This window comes from Orycteropus afer, unplaced genomic scaffold, assembly GCF_000298275.1.
Source record: "Orycteropus afer afer isolate SDZICR_OR568_19922 unplaced genomic scaffold, OryAfe1.0 scaffold00040, whole genome shotgun sequence".
In the NCBI taxonomy this organism is placed as follows: Eukaryota; Metazoa; Chordata; class Mammalia; order Tubulidentata; family Orycteropodidae; genus Orycteropus; species Orycteropus afer.
The window spans coordinates 14,655,454-14,672,235 of record NW_006921627.1 but is presented as its reverse complement, the minus strand read 5'-3'; the positions used below and the strand labels follow the sequence as shown (position 1 = coordinate 14,672,235).

Genomic DNA, 16,782 nt, shown 5'->3' with positions numbered 1-16,782 from the left:
CCCCATGATGAGACTGGCAATCACTTCCATGGTGGGATCTACCACAAGCAGCTGAGCAGCTGCTTTAGAGATGTGGTCTGCTTCCCATATATAAGAAGCAGCTTTTGGAATGGTCTCTAGCTTATGGCATACTTGAACCCTGCATGTCGCCAAGTCATTGTTCAGCAGCCTGCCATGCTCTGCCAATCTTGGGACTTTCAATGCACTTGAATCAATGGCCTGCTGTGTGGTTTGAAACCAATGAAATATTAGAAAACTGGGAGAAATGAAAGCTACCTAGAAGTTATCGGAAAGTGTCAGGGTAGGTAACAGTCTAAGCCAAGGAGAAAGGGATTTTGGAAATAAGACATAATAGATGGAAAGAAAGCTACTTAAATTCTGTTGCTCATCTTCATCCAAGCTGCTTTGGGACAATATTATTCATTCACCACAGATATCAGCAGCAAGAGCCTAGGAGTGAAATCAGATTAACCAAAGTACTCTGCAAGGATGAAGAGTAAATGAAAACAGATGTGGAATAACCAGCTGACACAGGCCTTACTTTTCCACTCTGTCCCCTTCACAAAGTTTTGTACCAGTCAATGTCCAATTAGAAAACCAAAGTCACACAGTAACTTGAAGAGGGAACATTTAATAGAAAGAATTATAAACTAAAATGGAGAATTAGAATAATGATAGATTGTCTAATAAGGAGTTAAATGAACTCGAAAGAATATAGAAACAGCAGGTATTTAGAGCAACAAGTACCCACAGGGCACAGATAACATACCCAAGGAAGGAATCCCAGAGAGCTGAAAACTAAACCTCATTGAAAGGGAACACTCATGGGTCACTGAATGATGGAGAAGTTCACTGAGCCTGAAAAGCCAATGACAAGGTGCCAAGGGAAGGTACCAGGCTATTGGCACTCTATTATGAAGCACTGCAGAGGGTGGAGGGAAGCTACCCATGAAAAGCTGCCACACGTTGGTGGCTGTATGGCTCTCCTGGAGCCTACTGCTACAGAAGTCACATTTGGTGTTGGAGACAGTCACCAAACAGACCATGCAAGCTGCAGAGACCCACAGAAGGTGTATGAACAGCAAGAGACTGGCACTGCAGAATCCATGCCTCCTGATGAAGCCTGCCTTAGGAGCTCATCAGAACCAGGAAGAGAAACTCCTTCCTCCTCCAATCTTCTTCCAAAACCCTTTACTGACAAAGGTTAACCTTATGCCAACTGACAAAGGAGAAAAATTTACAGACTCTAGATCCATCTCACAAAGCAGGCAATTAAATATGAATTTAGAGCTGAAGACAATAAATTAATAGTTGATAAAAAACCTCAATACTCATAACAAAAATCCTTATTTAAAAAAAAAATGTATCCTATGATGGAGATGCATATTAAGAAAAACTAAATTTAAGATATTAATGAAATATCTGCCCCACTAGGGGAAATGATACTGTTTTATAATTTCCACATTCTGTTAGATCACCTTCATTTGGAATGGGCACAAACATGGATCTCTTCCATGCAGTTGGCCAGGTAGCTGTCTTCCAAATTTCTTGGCATAGAAGAGTGACCACTTCCAGCATTGCATCTATTTGTTGAAACATCTTAACTGGTATTCCATCAATTCTTGGAGGTTTATTTTCAGCCAATGCCTTCAGTGTAGCTTGGACTTCTTTCAGAACCATTGGTTCTTATGCTACCTCCTGAAATGGCTGAATGTCAGCCAGTTCTTTTTGGCACAGTGACTCTGTGCATGCCTTCCATCTTCTTTTGATGCTTCATTCAAATTTTTGCCTACAGGATCTTGCAGTATTGCAACTCAAGGCTTGAATTTTTTCTTCAGTTCCTGAGAAATGCCGAGTGTGTTCTTCCCTTTTTGTTTTCTAACTCCAGGCCTTTGCATATTCCATTATAATACTTTGTTTTGTTTTCCTGAGCTGCCCTTTGAAATCTTCTGTTCAGCTCCTTTATGTAATCATTTCTTTATGTTTAAGCATCATATGGTTTACGTTAAAGAGCAAATTTCAGAGTCTCTTCTGACATCCATTTTGGTCTTTTCTTTCTTTCCTATCTTTTTCATTCTGTTGTACATAAGGTCACTAAGAATCAGAATCAATTTGATGGCATACAACATTAGAGGAAATGGGAAGGTTTAAGCTATCAAAAGCAACAGCAAGAATATATCAAATACTTGTTCAATAAAATGGATATGCTTCCCTTACTAATTCAGAAAATAAAGTAGGAGAGTAGGAAGCATTTAAATGACTTTTAAAAAGAAAATCTTAGGTAGGTTATTTGCCCATCAAATATCAAGACTTAAAATAATTAAAGCAGAGTGATATTGGAACACAGATTTACCAAGAAAGTGTAACAGATTATAAAGCCAAGAAAACCATTGCTGTGGAGTTCACCCACTGCGACCCCATGTATACTAGAGTGGAATTGTTCATAGGGTTCTCAATGGCTGAATTGAGAATTGTCTGTGCCTCTGAATAATAAAACATATTCAAGAACTAAAAGGAAAAAACTTTACTTTGCAAAATAATACATATCGGGCAGTCATTGCTGGAGGGCACTGCTTCTCTTAAGGATGATGAAAATCTTTGGAAATGGAGAGTGGTGATGGTTGCCCAACATGATGGACAAAACTAATGTCACTAAATTGTACATGTAAACAGTGTTAAAATGGCAAATTTTGTTACATGTATGCTCAATACAATAAAAAGATAATATATATTGTATGTTCTTGTTTTTATAAGAAACTAAGATAAACTATCCATCCACATATGTTTGAGAAGAGCATGTATGTTATGAACTGGATTAAAATATGTGTGGATAGACTTTAAAATATGAATATTTCTTTCTGCTAAGCTATATCTGAGATACTTAAGAGATAACAAATAGATCCTTTTTTCACTGTTCCTGTTATACAGGAAATGAATTTGCAATACACATACATGTTATTTAGTGTAAAGAACATATACGTTCACTGAAGTTCTTTCAGTTGAATTTGTGTAAAACTCAATCATGGTAAGCATGTACTAGTGCTGTTTGTTTGGGGAGGTTTTAATGTATATTTTTTTAGAAAATGAATAAACACTCCACCACCACCACCAATTTATAGTATTTATGCATAAAAGTGCTAAAGGGCACTGAGCTTCTCTTAAGGATGATGAAAAACTTTGGAAACAGACAGAGGTGATGGTATTTATGCATAAAAGTGCATTAGTATTATAAATTGGTGGTGGTGGTAGAGTGTTTATTCATTTTCTAAAAAAATATACGTTAAAACCTGCCCAAATAAACATCACTGGTGCATGCTTACCATGATTGAGTTTACACAAATTCAACTGAAAGCACTTCCTTGAACGTATATGTCCATTACACTAAACAACACGTATGTGTATTGCAAAATAATTTCCTGTATAACAGGAACAGTGAAAAAATCTATTTGCTATTTCTCTTAAGTTTCTAAGATATAACTTAGCAAAAAGAAATATTCATATTTTGAAGTCTATCCATCCATACTTTAATCTATGTTCATAAAATATATGCTCTTGTCAAACATATATGGACTGTTTGTCTTTTCTTATTTAAAAAAAAGTGCATACAATCTATATTCTTTTTAGTGTATTGAGTATATATGTAATAAAATTTGCTATTTTAACAATGTTTGCATGTACAATTTAGTGACATTAATTTCGTCTATCATGTTGTACAACCATCACCACTATCTGTTTCCAAAGTTTGGTTTATGCACTTTTATGAACACATTCAGAAGTTCAGATACTGTAACTCTTTATAGTGAGGAATCTCAATAAAATTCTAACATCTTTGAAGTCAATGTCTAGTAGAATGATTATGTGTTTTCACTGTGTGTTAGATTGGGTTCTCTAGAGAAACACAAAATCGAGCAAAGTGAATATATATATTTATAGAGAGAGATTATCTTAGTAAAATGGCTCACAAGCATATAGAAGTTGACAAGTCCAAGCCGACAAGTCCAAGTCTCTGGAGGAAATGGGCTGGCGGCAGCTTTAGCTTCCGTAAGGGCAGGGGTCCGAGAAATTCAAGGCTGGCAGGCAGTACACTGGTTGTTGACTGTAACAAAAGACGAATCCAAGATCTCCAGGCCGAGCGGTGGGCTGCTCACTCATGGAAGTCTGTAGTTCACACACCAGGGTTCCAATCCCTCAAAGAATGTGTCTCTTCCCAGGATGTCCCTGGTTATCTTGGAAGCAGGCCACACCCCTAGGGAAACTCCCCTTGGACAGACTGGCCACTCAGAACACAGTCATCTGATCCCATCATGGGAACAATCACACAGAACTGGGGTCCAGCCAAGTTGACACACAGCTCCAACTATCACACACTGGTAAGTAAAAGATATAATTCTTGTGTCAGTCAGTGGCAGACCCTCCATATATTTGTTCTTAGTCCATTGATGCAATATAGAACTGATTGTAGTAATAAATACATATTTTATGGAAAACACATGTATCAATGAAAATGCTTACTATCTTCAGTTTTTCCCTGATTTACTTTCTTCCCTTCCCAGGTAGTATACAGTGCTGGTCCCCTCCCTGCTCCACACTGGAACTCCAAAGGACAGCGACCTCCTTCTGAGCCACCTGAAGGAGACAGTGACTATAAGTGCTTCCTTGGAGTCTGTCAGAAGAAACAAGAACCTCTTCCCTGACCTCATGGCTGAGAATGATTTGTTTTATTGCATCTCCTTTATTGAGAGTACTAGCTGCCTATCCCTGTTTGATAAGATATATTGGTTATGGTGATGGGAATCTTGTATTCAATCCCAAGGAATGACTTGAAGAAGACGGTGAGCACTTCAGGAAGAGTGAGTTTTTAGCCACGAAGGAACAAGCATAGATTTTCCACCAGACTAGGGAAGAAATATTTTTATGTATGCCAAAGCTCAATTTAATTCCTAAATAAAAACCCTATTAGTCAAATATTATGACTTAGTCAGAGGAGTATTCTTGCTTTGATATGTAGCCATCTCTTTAAAATCAGGGTTGGGCAATGCCTAAAAAATAGACTATACAAAAATCTCATGATGGAACAGCATGCAGCAGATTTTTTTTTTTTTTTTTTTAATGATAGATGTTAGGTAACTTTAGTCTTCTGAATGTGTAAATGGTACAAGATAGTCCAAGGAAATATCCAGTGGCTCTTTGAGGTTACCCAGTTTGTGATATAGTCAGCTCCTATAGTCTCATATATTTTTTTTCAGAAATGTGTCTTCCTGTCCCTTCAAAACATAACATCTACTTAGTTAAAAGAGTATGAGTTAATAACTACAGCTCTAGGTGAGCTATATGGGTTTCATTATGGCTGCTTTTATTAATTTACTTCCCTATTGGTAAAAGATTATACTGATATCTTCACTCTTACATCCAGAGAAATTTTTTTTATACCTACCTAGCTCTTTGGTGGAGAGAGCTCTGGTGGCATAGTGCCTAAGCCATTTGACTGCTAACCAGAAGGCTGGAGGTTCAAACCCACCAACCACTCCTCCAAAGGAAGGTTGGACAATCTACTTCCGTAGTGATATTGCTTCAGAAACCCAAGGAGGGGTCACTGTGAGTCGGGACCCACTCAACGGCAGTGAGTTTGGTTTTTGGTTTGAGCTCTTTGGTGAAGCTGAAGGAGAGACCATAAATAATAATGGATGGAGGGAAGACTGCAGTTCCTCAGGGGTATTCTTCGTTGTTTAGCTCCCAAAGATTTCTTCCTCTTCAGTGGCAGTATTCCTCACTGTCCAGATAAAAAGGGCCAACATGAGATTTAAGGAAGAGGAAAATAGTGCTGGTAAAAAGTCCTCAAAGTCTAGTTTGTGTCCAGACAAACCTATTGATAAACCAAGACAGGCAGGTATGCAGATAAAATTCTCTGGTTAAGGCCACCTCCCTAGTTGATTTTCCACCCAAAAGCACCATTTTCCTGATACTGTAGCCTTTTATCTCATGATCCAAATTATCTGCTTTATCACATCTGAGTCTGATGATAGAAATTCTTTTTCAATAAAATTTCATGTTGTATCTGTGGATGGAAATTTTCACTCCCTAAATAAATGCGTTAAGGAGCTCTGGTATCGTAGTGCCTAAGCCATTTGACTATTAACCAGAAGGTTCACAGTTCAAATCCACCAGCCACTCCACAGAAGGAAGACTGGGCAATCTACTACCATAAAGATTTACCACCTCAGAAACCAAAAGGGGGTTGCTATGAGTCAGAATTGACTTGATGGCAGTGGGCTTGGTTTTTTGGGTTTTTGTTTTTTGTTTTTGTTTTTTAATACATTGATAAGCATCCCAACATCTCTGGTTTGGAATGGGGGAAGGGTATAGGTTTAGAATTCACCCAGGGTGAGGTGGAGAGGCCCAGGAAAAGCAAGAAGATGAAAGATATTTCATTTTTAACTATTCATTTTGGTGGGAATCTAAAACGAAAAAATTGCAAGCCAACGTTGAGTCTTTGTTTTTCTGATTCATCAGGTCTACCATGAACAACCTAACTTCTGTTTTAGCTGTATGTGGATACAAAAAGAAGACCAGGGAGCTCAGTACATTGCAAATCAGGTTTTCTCCTTAGCAGGAGTTACATTCATTCACATGGCATGCTCAGTGGACAGGCCATTGTGGAGCAAAAGGAGACCATTTTCTATTCATTATCTGGTAAGAATAAGGCCATGGAATATATTTGCAGCTCATCAGAGGACGAAAGTAATCGATGGAATCAGGAATTTCACAATTACTTGAACACTACCATTTTGCTTTCTTATCCATGTTCCCCTTGATTCTTTGACTTTTCATGAGATTGATTTCCTCCAGCAGAGACTCAACAACCAAAAGTTGAATATATGGAGATAAGATGTTGAGACTATGTCAGGCTAAAGAAACATCCCTTTTTTGTTAACTGATTGATTGATTGACTTTTTTTTCAGAAAATGGCTAAGAGAGGCATCATAATATCAGGAACCCATGCAATAGCTGTATGGCCAGTACACAGGGAGTATATGCACATCCATCTCCCTGTTTCTTTTCCAACACATTCATATTTTTACCCCAGGGACAGTTAACAAATAGGAAAATTATTCTCATTATCCCTTCACAATAAAGAGAAGCATAAGAAAGGAGCTTCTTTCTGACTCGGGCATTTATTTTTCCCTCAATAACAGTCAACAGATAAATTGTGTTGCCTACGATGTGTCAGGCACTCTCATCACTCTTTTTTCACTTTGGTTTGTCTCTTCTGTATTTTAAAAATCTAAGCTTTTTTTTTTTTTTTTTAACAATAAATGTCCACTGCCATTTTTAATCTTGTAGAGAAGAGTTAAGAATGAAAAATGAGGAGGAAGAAAGGTAATAGCTTTTTTGGCTTCCTTTGCCAGATCTTGGGCTAGACCTTCTATCCACCCAGCCACACTCAATGAGAATGCATGCTATTCTGTATGCAGAATATTATACATTTTGCACATGAAAATGGGTTCAATTCATGAATAAATTGGGAAAAAGGAAAACAAGATTTTTTTCTAGTCTAATTCAATCCAGACCAAGGGTTAAGTCACTGAAGAGAGAACCATGAACACTATTGTGATTCACAAAGCAAAGGCAAATATTTCTCTAACCTCTACCTCATCCACTTAGTAAGAGCTAAACTCTTAGTACTGTCCCATCCCTAAGACTTTTTTTTTTAATTTCCTCTACCAAGCTAGAAAAATGGTACATCAATTATTTTTACTGTTCTAATATTGAAATAATATTGAAAAAGATGTTTGTCTTAAGACAGTTATTAATCAGTACTCTCAATAAGCAATAGTTGTTTGAATTAAACATTAATGAGTGTTGACAATTTTGAACATCATTTCCATTATTAGTATAGGGATAGTTAGATATGGAAAATTAATCCACTCTGTACATTATTTCCTTGCAATCCATCTTGTCATCTATTTTTTAAATTTTTTTTGTAATAATGCAATATATAATGTATTAACAGAAATGTTGTTGTTGTTGTTATGTGCTGTCGAGTCACCCTGACTCAGAGTGACCCCTTCCTTGGGTTTCTGAGGCAATATCACTACTGAAGTAGATTGCCCAACCTTCCTTCCGAGAAGTGGCTGGTGGGTTTGAACCTCCAGCCTTCTGTTTAGCAGTCAAGTGCCTTAGGCACTATGCTACCAGAACTCCTATTAACAGAAATAGGTGTGTTAAAACACTATTTGTTTACTTGATTTTTTTCTTCTCTGACATTTTAATTTGAGCTTCATTCAGAATAGGCAAAGTCCATCTGTCTAGAAATCTCTCTGTGAGAATATCAGGGAGAGTTTTTAATTATTTGCTTCAGCAAGGCATCACAAAAAATTTACTGAAAATAACTGAGCCAGCAATTGGAGTTTTTGAGTTGGACTTGACTCGATGGCAGTGAGTTTGGTTTGGTTTTTATTTAAATGATAAAAGAGCAAACTCTGTTCACAATTTGTCTGGATTCAACTTTTTTATTGCTCAAATTGAGTTTGCTCATAGTGTTCTTTTCTTACACTATTCTACACAGATTATTTATATTAGAACCTTGTAGTACAGTGGATTACTTAATGTGGTCCTTCTAGTCTTTGTGACTCCCATCAGATGACTGGTGAGACTATGCAAATCTGAGGTACTTGTTAAGGGATTGGATAGCTTGCTAATAATGTAAATAAAGTATATGGCCTCCTTGTGGGTACAGGTCTGTACAAATAAAGCACATGGAACCCTAACTGGGGATCGGTCAGATGTGCCATTCAACTAGGCTTAAAATGAGCCATCTCAGAGGCAGAAAAGGGGATCTCACTACTACCAAGAGAGAAGGAACAGCAGGGTGGAGCATGTCCTTGGACTCTAGATCCCTGGACTGGACCTCTTTGACTCCAGAGACAGACAGCTGTAACATTTTGCTGAGACAGGCAGAGAGCTGAGATAGCAGAACCAAGAAAATGGTACAAAACAGAGTAGCAGGCTTGCCAGTCCACAGAGCAAGAAAGCTAAGTGCCTTCAGGCAGGAGGCTTGCCGGCTGAGTGGGGTGCACCTATAAGCAGAGCTAAAAGCGTCTGTAATACTTGCCTGAGCAGGGCAAAGGCCAGGATGAAGCCCAAAGAGAGGCTTCCCTGAAGGCCTGGCCAAGGGGAGGCTATCCTTGTAGAAGAATTACATGCTGAGCATTCCTAAACCTCATTTATAACCTGTTACTTCCTTAATAAACCCCATAATCATGAGTATTGCCTGTGAGTTCTGTGTGGCCATTCCAAAGAATTCTCAAACCCAGCAGAGAAGTAGTGAGTGCCATGGGAGGGACAGTTGAGGTCAGAATTAGTAAAAAGGTTAGAATGTCTGCCTCACAGGAAGCAGTCTTGGGCTGTTGATGTTGTTCTGGATCCTCCTTTCCTCTTGTGAAGTTAGAGGAGGTCAGATAACACTGTCCCCGTACCCTTTTTGCAAACCCATATTGCTAATTTTAGATTTAAATTTTCAAGTCTGTCTGAAATTCAGAATTCAGATTTTAAACAACAAAGCCTCACAAATTTCATTATTAAAAGGCTCAGCTTTCCATCCAGCAGTCTTGCCAAAAAAGTTTTCTGTACTTTCTCTCTTTGTGATATCTCAAGCTACTTCACCCTCTATGTTTAGCTCAAGACACAATGATGAAAAGGATTAAATTTCCCTCCATTTATAGTGGAACTAATGTCTTATACAGGTCTAATCCTTCAAATGGGCAGAAAATTGGTGTTTTGCTGCATAAGCACTTCACAGTAAACAATGTAAGCTATAGTAAAATTTACATGGAGTTGAAATTTTTCCCTATTCTACGTAGAATTAAACAGCTTTTACCTGAACATCACCAATCTCAGGACATTAATATTTTTAAAAATATCCCTAAAGGACCAGTTTTGCTGGTCTGATGGAATCTGGTGGAACCAATGAGACTACGGCCCCTAGCTGCCCTTCAGGTCTGGAATTTAACCCACATCTGTGGCTTCCAGCCAAACAAAAGACATGCATATGGGTTGAACATTTGAACATTACCTGAGGTAAATACACTCCTTGGAGAGAACAATCATGGAAGAAAGAAGGGCTGTTCATGCACAGGGAGACAGCTCAGGGGGCAGGAGTGCATGGAAGGATAGACACGGGGAAGAGGTAACTATAGGGAGGAAGTGGGAGGGGAGCTGTTGCATTGGGGTGAATTGTAGTCATTGTCATGAGACAAAGTATATGTGAAATGCTATATGGAAAGTGAATTTGCTCCGTAAATTTTTACCCAAATTACAATTTAAAAAAAATAAAATTATATATATACACACACACACACACACATACATACACACACACACACATATATATGTATGTGTGTGTGTGTATATATATATATATATATCCCTAAAGATCCAAATCAAAGCCAAACTCACTGCCATCAAGTTGATTCAACTCATAGCAACCCCTTCCTTGGGGTAGTATAGTGCCTAAGGCACTTAACTGCTAACCACAAAGTTGGTGGCTCAAACCCACTAGCCTCTCCTTGGAAGGAAGGTTGGGCAATCTACTTCCATAGTGATACCACCTCAGAAACCCAAGGAGGGGTCACTATGAGTCGGGTCTGACTCGACAGCACATAACAACAATAACATCATTTCTATGGAAGTAGATCACCTAATCTTTCTGAGGAGCAGCTGGTGGGTTTGAACTACCAGCCTTCTGGTTAACAGTCAAATGTCTTAGGCACTACATCACCAGAGCTCCCTTGGATATAATGGTAAAGACATTAGACTTAATTTTTTAAAACTTACTAGTCAAGAAAGAATTAAATTATAATTGTCCTACAATTATGATTGTCCATTGTCCTGTGTTATTTGGGGTTTCAACGATGTTTAGAGACTCTATTGCCCTATAGATAGTTTAGTTTGCACCAATTTTCCAATAAAGAAGAACATGTTTCTGAGGAAGAACTTGAAAGAACAGGATTTGAAGCCTGTAAGTGGGAGTCTGTGGCAGGAGGGCCATAGAGGAGAGGCAAGAAGATGTGGAACCAATGCCAGATGGGTTTTCTGTTCTTCATTTATGTACCAGTATTCTAGGAGATTTCTTATCATTAAACTGAATGCTTAGCTTTCTTACAGTTACTAAAATGTTAAATTACTACAGTTCAACTAAATGTAGGCCATATACTCAAGTCACCAACAAATCATTTAGACCATAAAGCTTTTGCTGATACCTTTTGTAACCACCTGGTGGCTCCTTAGCTAGCGTTCAAAAGTTTACTGTGTCTTCCAAAATGCTATCTGAGTAGTATTTAATACTTCAGGTAAAATTACACAAAAGATATTTATGAAAGTCTAAAAATGCAAAGAAAACTTCCAGAATTGCATATTCTCTTAGAAACTCTGATTACTATGGACTTTTTTTTCCCCATACAGAGCTTTTAAGAATGTATGTTTTTGTTGTTGTTGTTATATGCCGTCAAGTCAGACTTGACTCATAGGGACCCCTCCTTGGGTTTCCTAGGCAGTATCACTATGGAAGTAGATTGCCCAACCTTCTTTCTAAGGAGTGGCTGGTGGGTCAAGTGCCTTAGGTACTACGCTACCAGAGTATGTATTTGAAAAACTCTATAATTATTTCTTACAACTTATAGCTCTATTTTTAAATTTAGAATCACTTCTGGTTTGAAGTCTAAATAAAATGGTTGCCATTCATTACATATATCAAGGTATTTAGATATCTAGATCAGCAGAATAACTTTTAGCTGTTGAGATTTAAGTTCATTTAGGCTTCTTATGTAGAAAATCAGTTAAAGAAAACAGTGATTAGAAGGAACATCATTAACTTATTCTACAACTGAAGTCTTGAAGAGAGAAATCAGCCTATTAACTACATCAAACAATTGGTATTTAACAGGACTCAGTCACTGAATGTATAGACACAGTTCTCAATTAAATAAGACCAAGCAAGAGTGTCCTGGCCCATGGCCATTTTTTCTCATTCTCTCCATGCTCCAGTGAAAGGCAGCTTTTCTTTGTCCCTCCCTGTGGAGTCAGACATCACTCCCACTGTGCCACTGTTCATCTTTACCATTTTACCAGATGAAGTTATGGCGGATTCTGGGAATTTTGAGATTGAAAACTGTCTACCCAACAAGGTGAGTGTCTTTAGCATTAAAGTATAAGAACACAAATAAATACTACTATGGGTATCATCTATTTTATCTTCAGATAAAACTGAGTCTAGAATAGTAAAATAAGTTGCCTACAAGTTAACAGCAGAGCAAAACCTCCAGGTACCTAGTACTGTACTTTTTTCAATCACACAAAACTGCTACTATGTGAAATATCATTAAGTTTTGCATCCTTGATGCCCTTCTTTGTCTATTCAATTGTGTGAGTTATGTAAGACGCTAAGATTCAAATATTCTAAACACTTGGGGGGTAGGGGAATACATAGAATCACTGTCATTCCAGCTCATGAATCAGAGGTAAAGATGGGCCTCTAAAAATTAAACATAAAGTCATAAAAAGCTGAACTTTAGGATGACTTAGGAAATGTGGGCGACTGCAAGACTGCACAATTAGGGAACATGCAAGATGACTTTTCTCTCATTTCTCACAGATGAATTTGAGCTTCAGCCTAGCACAAAGTCTTATGGCCTCAGACACCCACCTGCAAGTTGCCCCTTCTCCTCACTCTCTCTGAGCCCTCTGTGCTGTGGACCAAAATATGCTGCTCCAGAAACCAGAGGCTGAGCTCTCTCCATCCGTGTGAGTTCCTGACATCCTCAGAAAGGGCCATACAGGGGTTTGAAGAAAGGAGAAGCCTCTGTTGAAAGTAAAATATAACAATAAAAATATGTATTACTACTAGGCCTTGATAGGTTCTCAAGCTCTCTCACATACATTTTCTCATTTAATTCTCCAACATCCAAGAGAGTAGGAGGTAGTAGCTCCATTTTAAAATGTGAAAGATAAGATTCTGAAGAGATGAGAGAGATTTGTGCAGGATTACCCAGAAGTGGCAGAACTGAGAAGAAATTCTGATAGCTTGCCTACAAATTTTGATCCCTTCCATGAAACCACTTACACTTCTGCAAGGAAGCAAATCTAAACCTCAATTGCTCATGCTTTTCAATAACTTTAATGAAAGTGAAATTCTGTTAAGATCCCTCACTTCTGCAGTGGTCATATTTAAAAATAGGAAGTTAATAATCTGTACAATATTAGAACATGGTAGCATAGTGGCTAAGGCACTTGACTGCTAACCAGAAGGCTGGCGGTTCAAATCCACCAGCCACTCCTCAGAAGGAAGATGGGGCAATCTACTTCCGTAGTGATACCGCCTCGGAAACCCAAGGAGGGGTCGCTATGAGTCGGGTCTGACTCGATGGCACATAACAACAACAACAACATATACTACATAAATAAAATCTTAGGAGCTCTGACAGCATAGTGGCTAAAGCACTTGACTGCTAACCAGAAGGCTGGCGGTTCAAACCCACCAGCCACTCCTCGGAAGGAAGGTTGGGCAATCCTACTTCCGTAGTGATACTGCCTCGGAAATCCAAGAAGGGGTCGCTGTGAGTCGGAGCTGACTCGATGGCACACAACAACAACAACAACAAATAAAATCTTTGTGCTCAATGGAGTAAATAAGCCTTTTATAAAGTTGATACTTTCATGTATAAGGGAAGTCAAGTACCTTCCAAAAAAACGTAACCAATTATCTAACTATTATCCAGATTCCTAGAACTTGGACTCTGTGAAAGTGGTAATAAGTGATTGATAAATTATTTTCTATTTTAAAAATCATGACTTACTATACCAGTGTCAGCAATGATGATACCCAAGCTGACTAAAATTTTAAGCCTTTGCTTTTATTAGAAGGAGCCCTGGTGGCGCAATGGTTAAGCACTCCACTGCTAACTGAAAGGTTAGTTATTAGAACCCACCGATAAGTTGGTGGTTTGAATTCACCAGCAGTTCCTTGGGGAAAAAAGACCTAGTAATTTGCCCCCATAAAGATTACAGCCTAGGAAATGATTTTGGGCAGTTCCACTCTGTTCTGTAGAGCCACTATGAGTCAATATCAACTCAATGGCATATAATACAACAGCTTTACTAGAATTATATTAATTCACAGTAGTAACAAAAGACATAACATGCTGGTTTGCTTATTATTATTATTATTATTGCAAACACACTATTTCTGGGTCTGCTTTAGAAGCTGGGAAAATAGCAGTAAACATATCCTCCATATAGCTGGGATGTCATAAGGACTCTAATAAAAACTTACACATGGTGAAAAATTGGTTAATAATTGGCATTTGAAGAAAATACATTCAAACATGGAGTTTATGAAGAGAGAACTATCAGAAGGAAAATGATTTTAGAAACTACTTGTTAAGCCTATATAAAACTGATTTACTCATATGCTAAATATTTTCAAAATAATGCAAGAAAAACAATAAGCTATTGGGATTTTATCACTGTCAAAAAGTAATATTTAGCAAATTTGAGCCTTAGCTCCCTCATGTATCAATATGTAAAAGGATCAATTAACCTGCCTGTCTGGGAAGTATTATTAATTATCCATGTTGGAAGATAAATTAGTAATGTTAAGATTTTTTTTCTTTTTCTACATCTCAAAATTCATGCATATGTATTACATTTGAAAACTATGATATGAAAAGATCAGTGATTCTTACCCTGTTTTCAATCATCAAAGTTAACATTGTTGAAAAATTCCTAACTCGTTCTATGAGGTCAGTATTACCCTAATACTGAAACCAGATAAAAACCAGTATTTTTCATGAACATAGACACAAAAATCTTCAACAAAGTATCAGCAAATCGAATGCCAAAAAAAAAAAAAAAACACTGCTGTCAAGTTGATTCCTACTCATGCATTTCCCATTGGGTTTCTGAGGCGGTAAATCTTTACAGAAGTAGATTGCCCAGTCTTGCTTCCACAGAGTGGCTGATGGGTTCGAATTGCCAACCTTCTGGTTAGCAGTCAGATGCCTTAGGCACTGTGTTACCAGAGCTCCTTAAATCGAATGCAGCAATGTATAAAATGAATTATACACCACAACCAAATGTGATTTATCATGGGCATGCAAGACTGGTTCAACATTCACATATCAGTTAGTCTAATTCATCATATCAACAGGCTAAAGAAGAAAGATATGATCATATCAATAGATGCAGAAAAAGCACTTGACAAAATCCAACACTGTTCTGGTTACCTAGTACCGTTCTGACAAGAATATACCATAAATGGGATGGCCTTAACAAACAGCAGTTTATTCTTAAAATTTGGAGGCTTTAAGTCCAAGTTCAAAGTGCCAGGCTTTAGGGGCTGGGTGAAAGCCCCTCACCCTTGGGGTCCAGCTCTGCCTCCTGCTCCCAGCCCACTGGAGCTAGAGGCGTTTCTTCACTCAGACACTGCTGGCTGCTGAGGCTGAGAAGCCCCAAGGTTGACAAGTAAAAAGGCACAGTCCCAAAGTTACCAAACCACAAGGCAGGCCATTAACTTAAGTCCATTTTAAGTCCTAAGGTCAGCAGAGCATAGCAGGTTGCTGAGCAATGACACGGCTATGTGCAGGGTCCAAGTGTGCCATAGGCTAGAGACCATTCCCAAGGCTTCTCCTCATATACAGGAAGCAGACCACATCCCAAAGGCAGCAACTTAGCTCTTGTGGTAGATCCCACCATGGTGTTGATTGCCAGTCTCATCATGGAGAACAATTACCACCAGCTGCCCAGCCACTCACCCAGGCCCAGCCAAGTTGACATACAAACACAACCACCACAATTCCATCCCTTGTCAACTTGGCATCTGTGCAGCTCTTCATTGGGTGGGATCTGTACAGATCTCCTCCACTGTGTGGCTCCAGTCCCCTAGTTCCTCTAAGTGGCAACCTCACCCCCTTGGCCTGGCGGGCCCATTCCTCTCCCTCTTGGGCATGGCAGCCCCACCCCCTCACTCGGGCAACAGCTATGGCTCCATCCCACTGACTCACATGAACCAGCAGCCCCACACCCCAGAACCAAGTTGGTGAAGGCCTGGCTTTTAGAAACCTGGGGAGCTGTGATCGTTCCACTCCCAAAGGCCGTGGTCCTACCCTTTCAGGCTGAGGCAGCTCTGTTTCGGTTTCCTTGGTCTCTGGTTCTGCCGATTAATGCCCGAGGGCAACCCACTCCACCAGGAATCTTCTTGCCCCAAAAGGACATTTAACTTTCTTGCTCCTTGGGCCAGTCAACCTACTACTCCATTTCAAGCGAGTCTCTTCTACCAATTAATGCCTGAAGGCAACCCACCCCACCAGGAAGCTGCCTAACCAAAAGCCATCAAGCTTTCTCCTCTGTGGGCTGGTAAGGCTGTCGCTGTCTCATGCCAGTTCTCTCGGCTCTACTCCTGCCATCTCTCATGAAGGTCTCTGGGCTCTGCTCCTGCCATTTCTCATGCCAGTCTCTGGCTCTGCTCCTGCCCTCTGTCATGCCGTATGCTGGGGTCTCTCTGCCAGGGTCTTAGGTCAAGGATGCACTCCACTCCTGCTTCCACATTTTAGGCATCTGTCAGAGCAACACCCCACTCTCTTGGTCTCATATTCTGCTCTGGTTACCTAGTGCCGCTCTGACAAGAAATATACCACTAATGGGATGGCCTTAACAAACAGGAGTTTATTCTTACAATTTGGAGGCTTTAAGTCCAAGTTCAAAGTGCCAGGCTTTAGCGGCTGGGTGAAA

General features: G+C 39.1%; 1 pseudogene; it reads left to right on the top strand.

Moving 5' to 3' along the window:
- Positions 1 to 5,793: 5,793 nt before the first annotated feature.
- LOC103193913 overlaps positions 5,794 to 16,782 on the top strand; it is a 59,541-nt pseudogene continuing 48,552 nt past the window's right edge.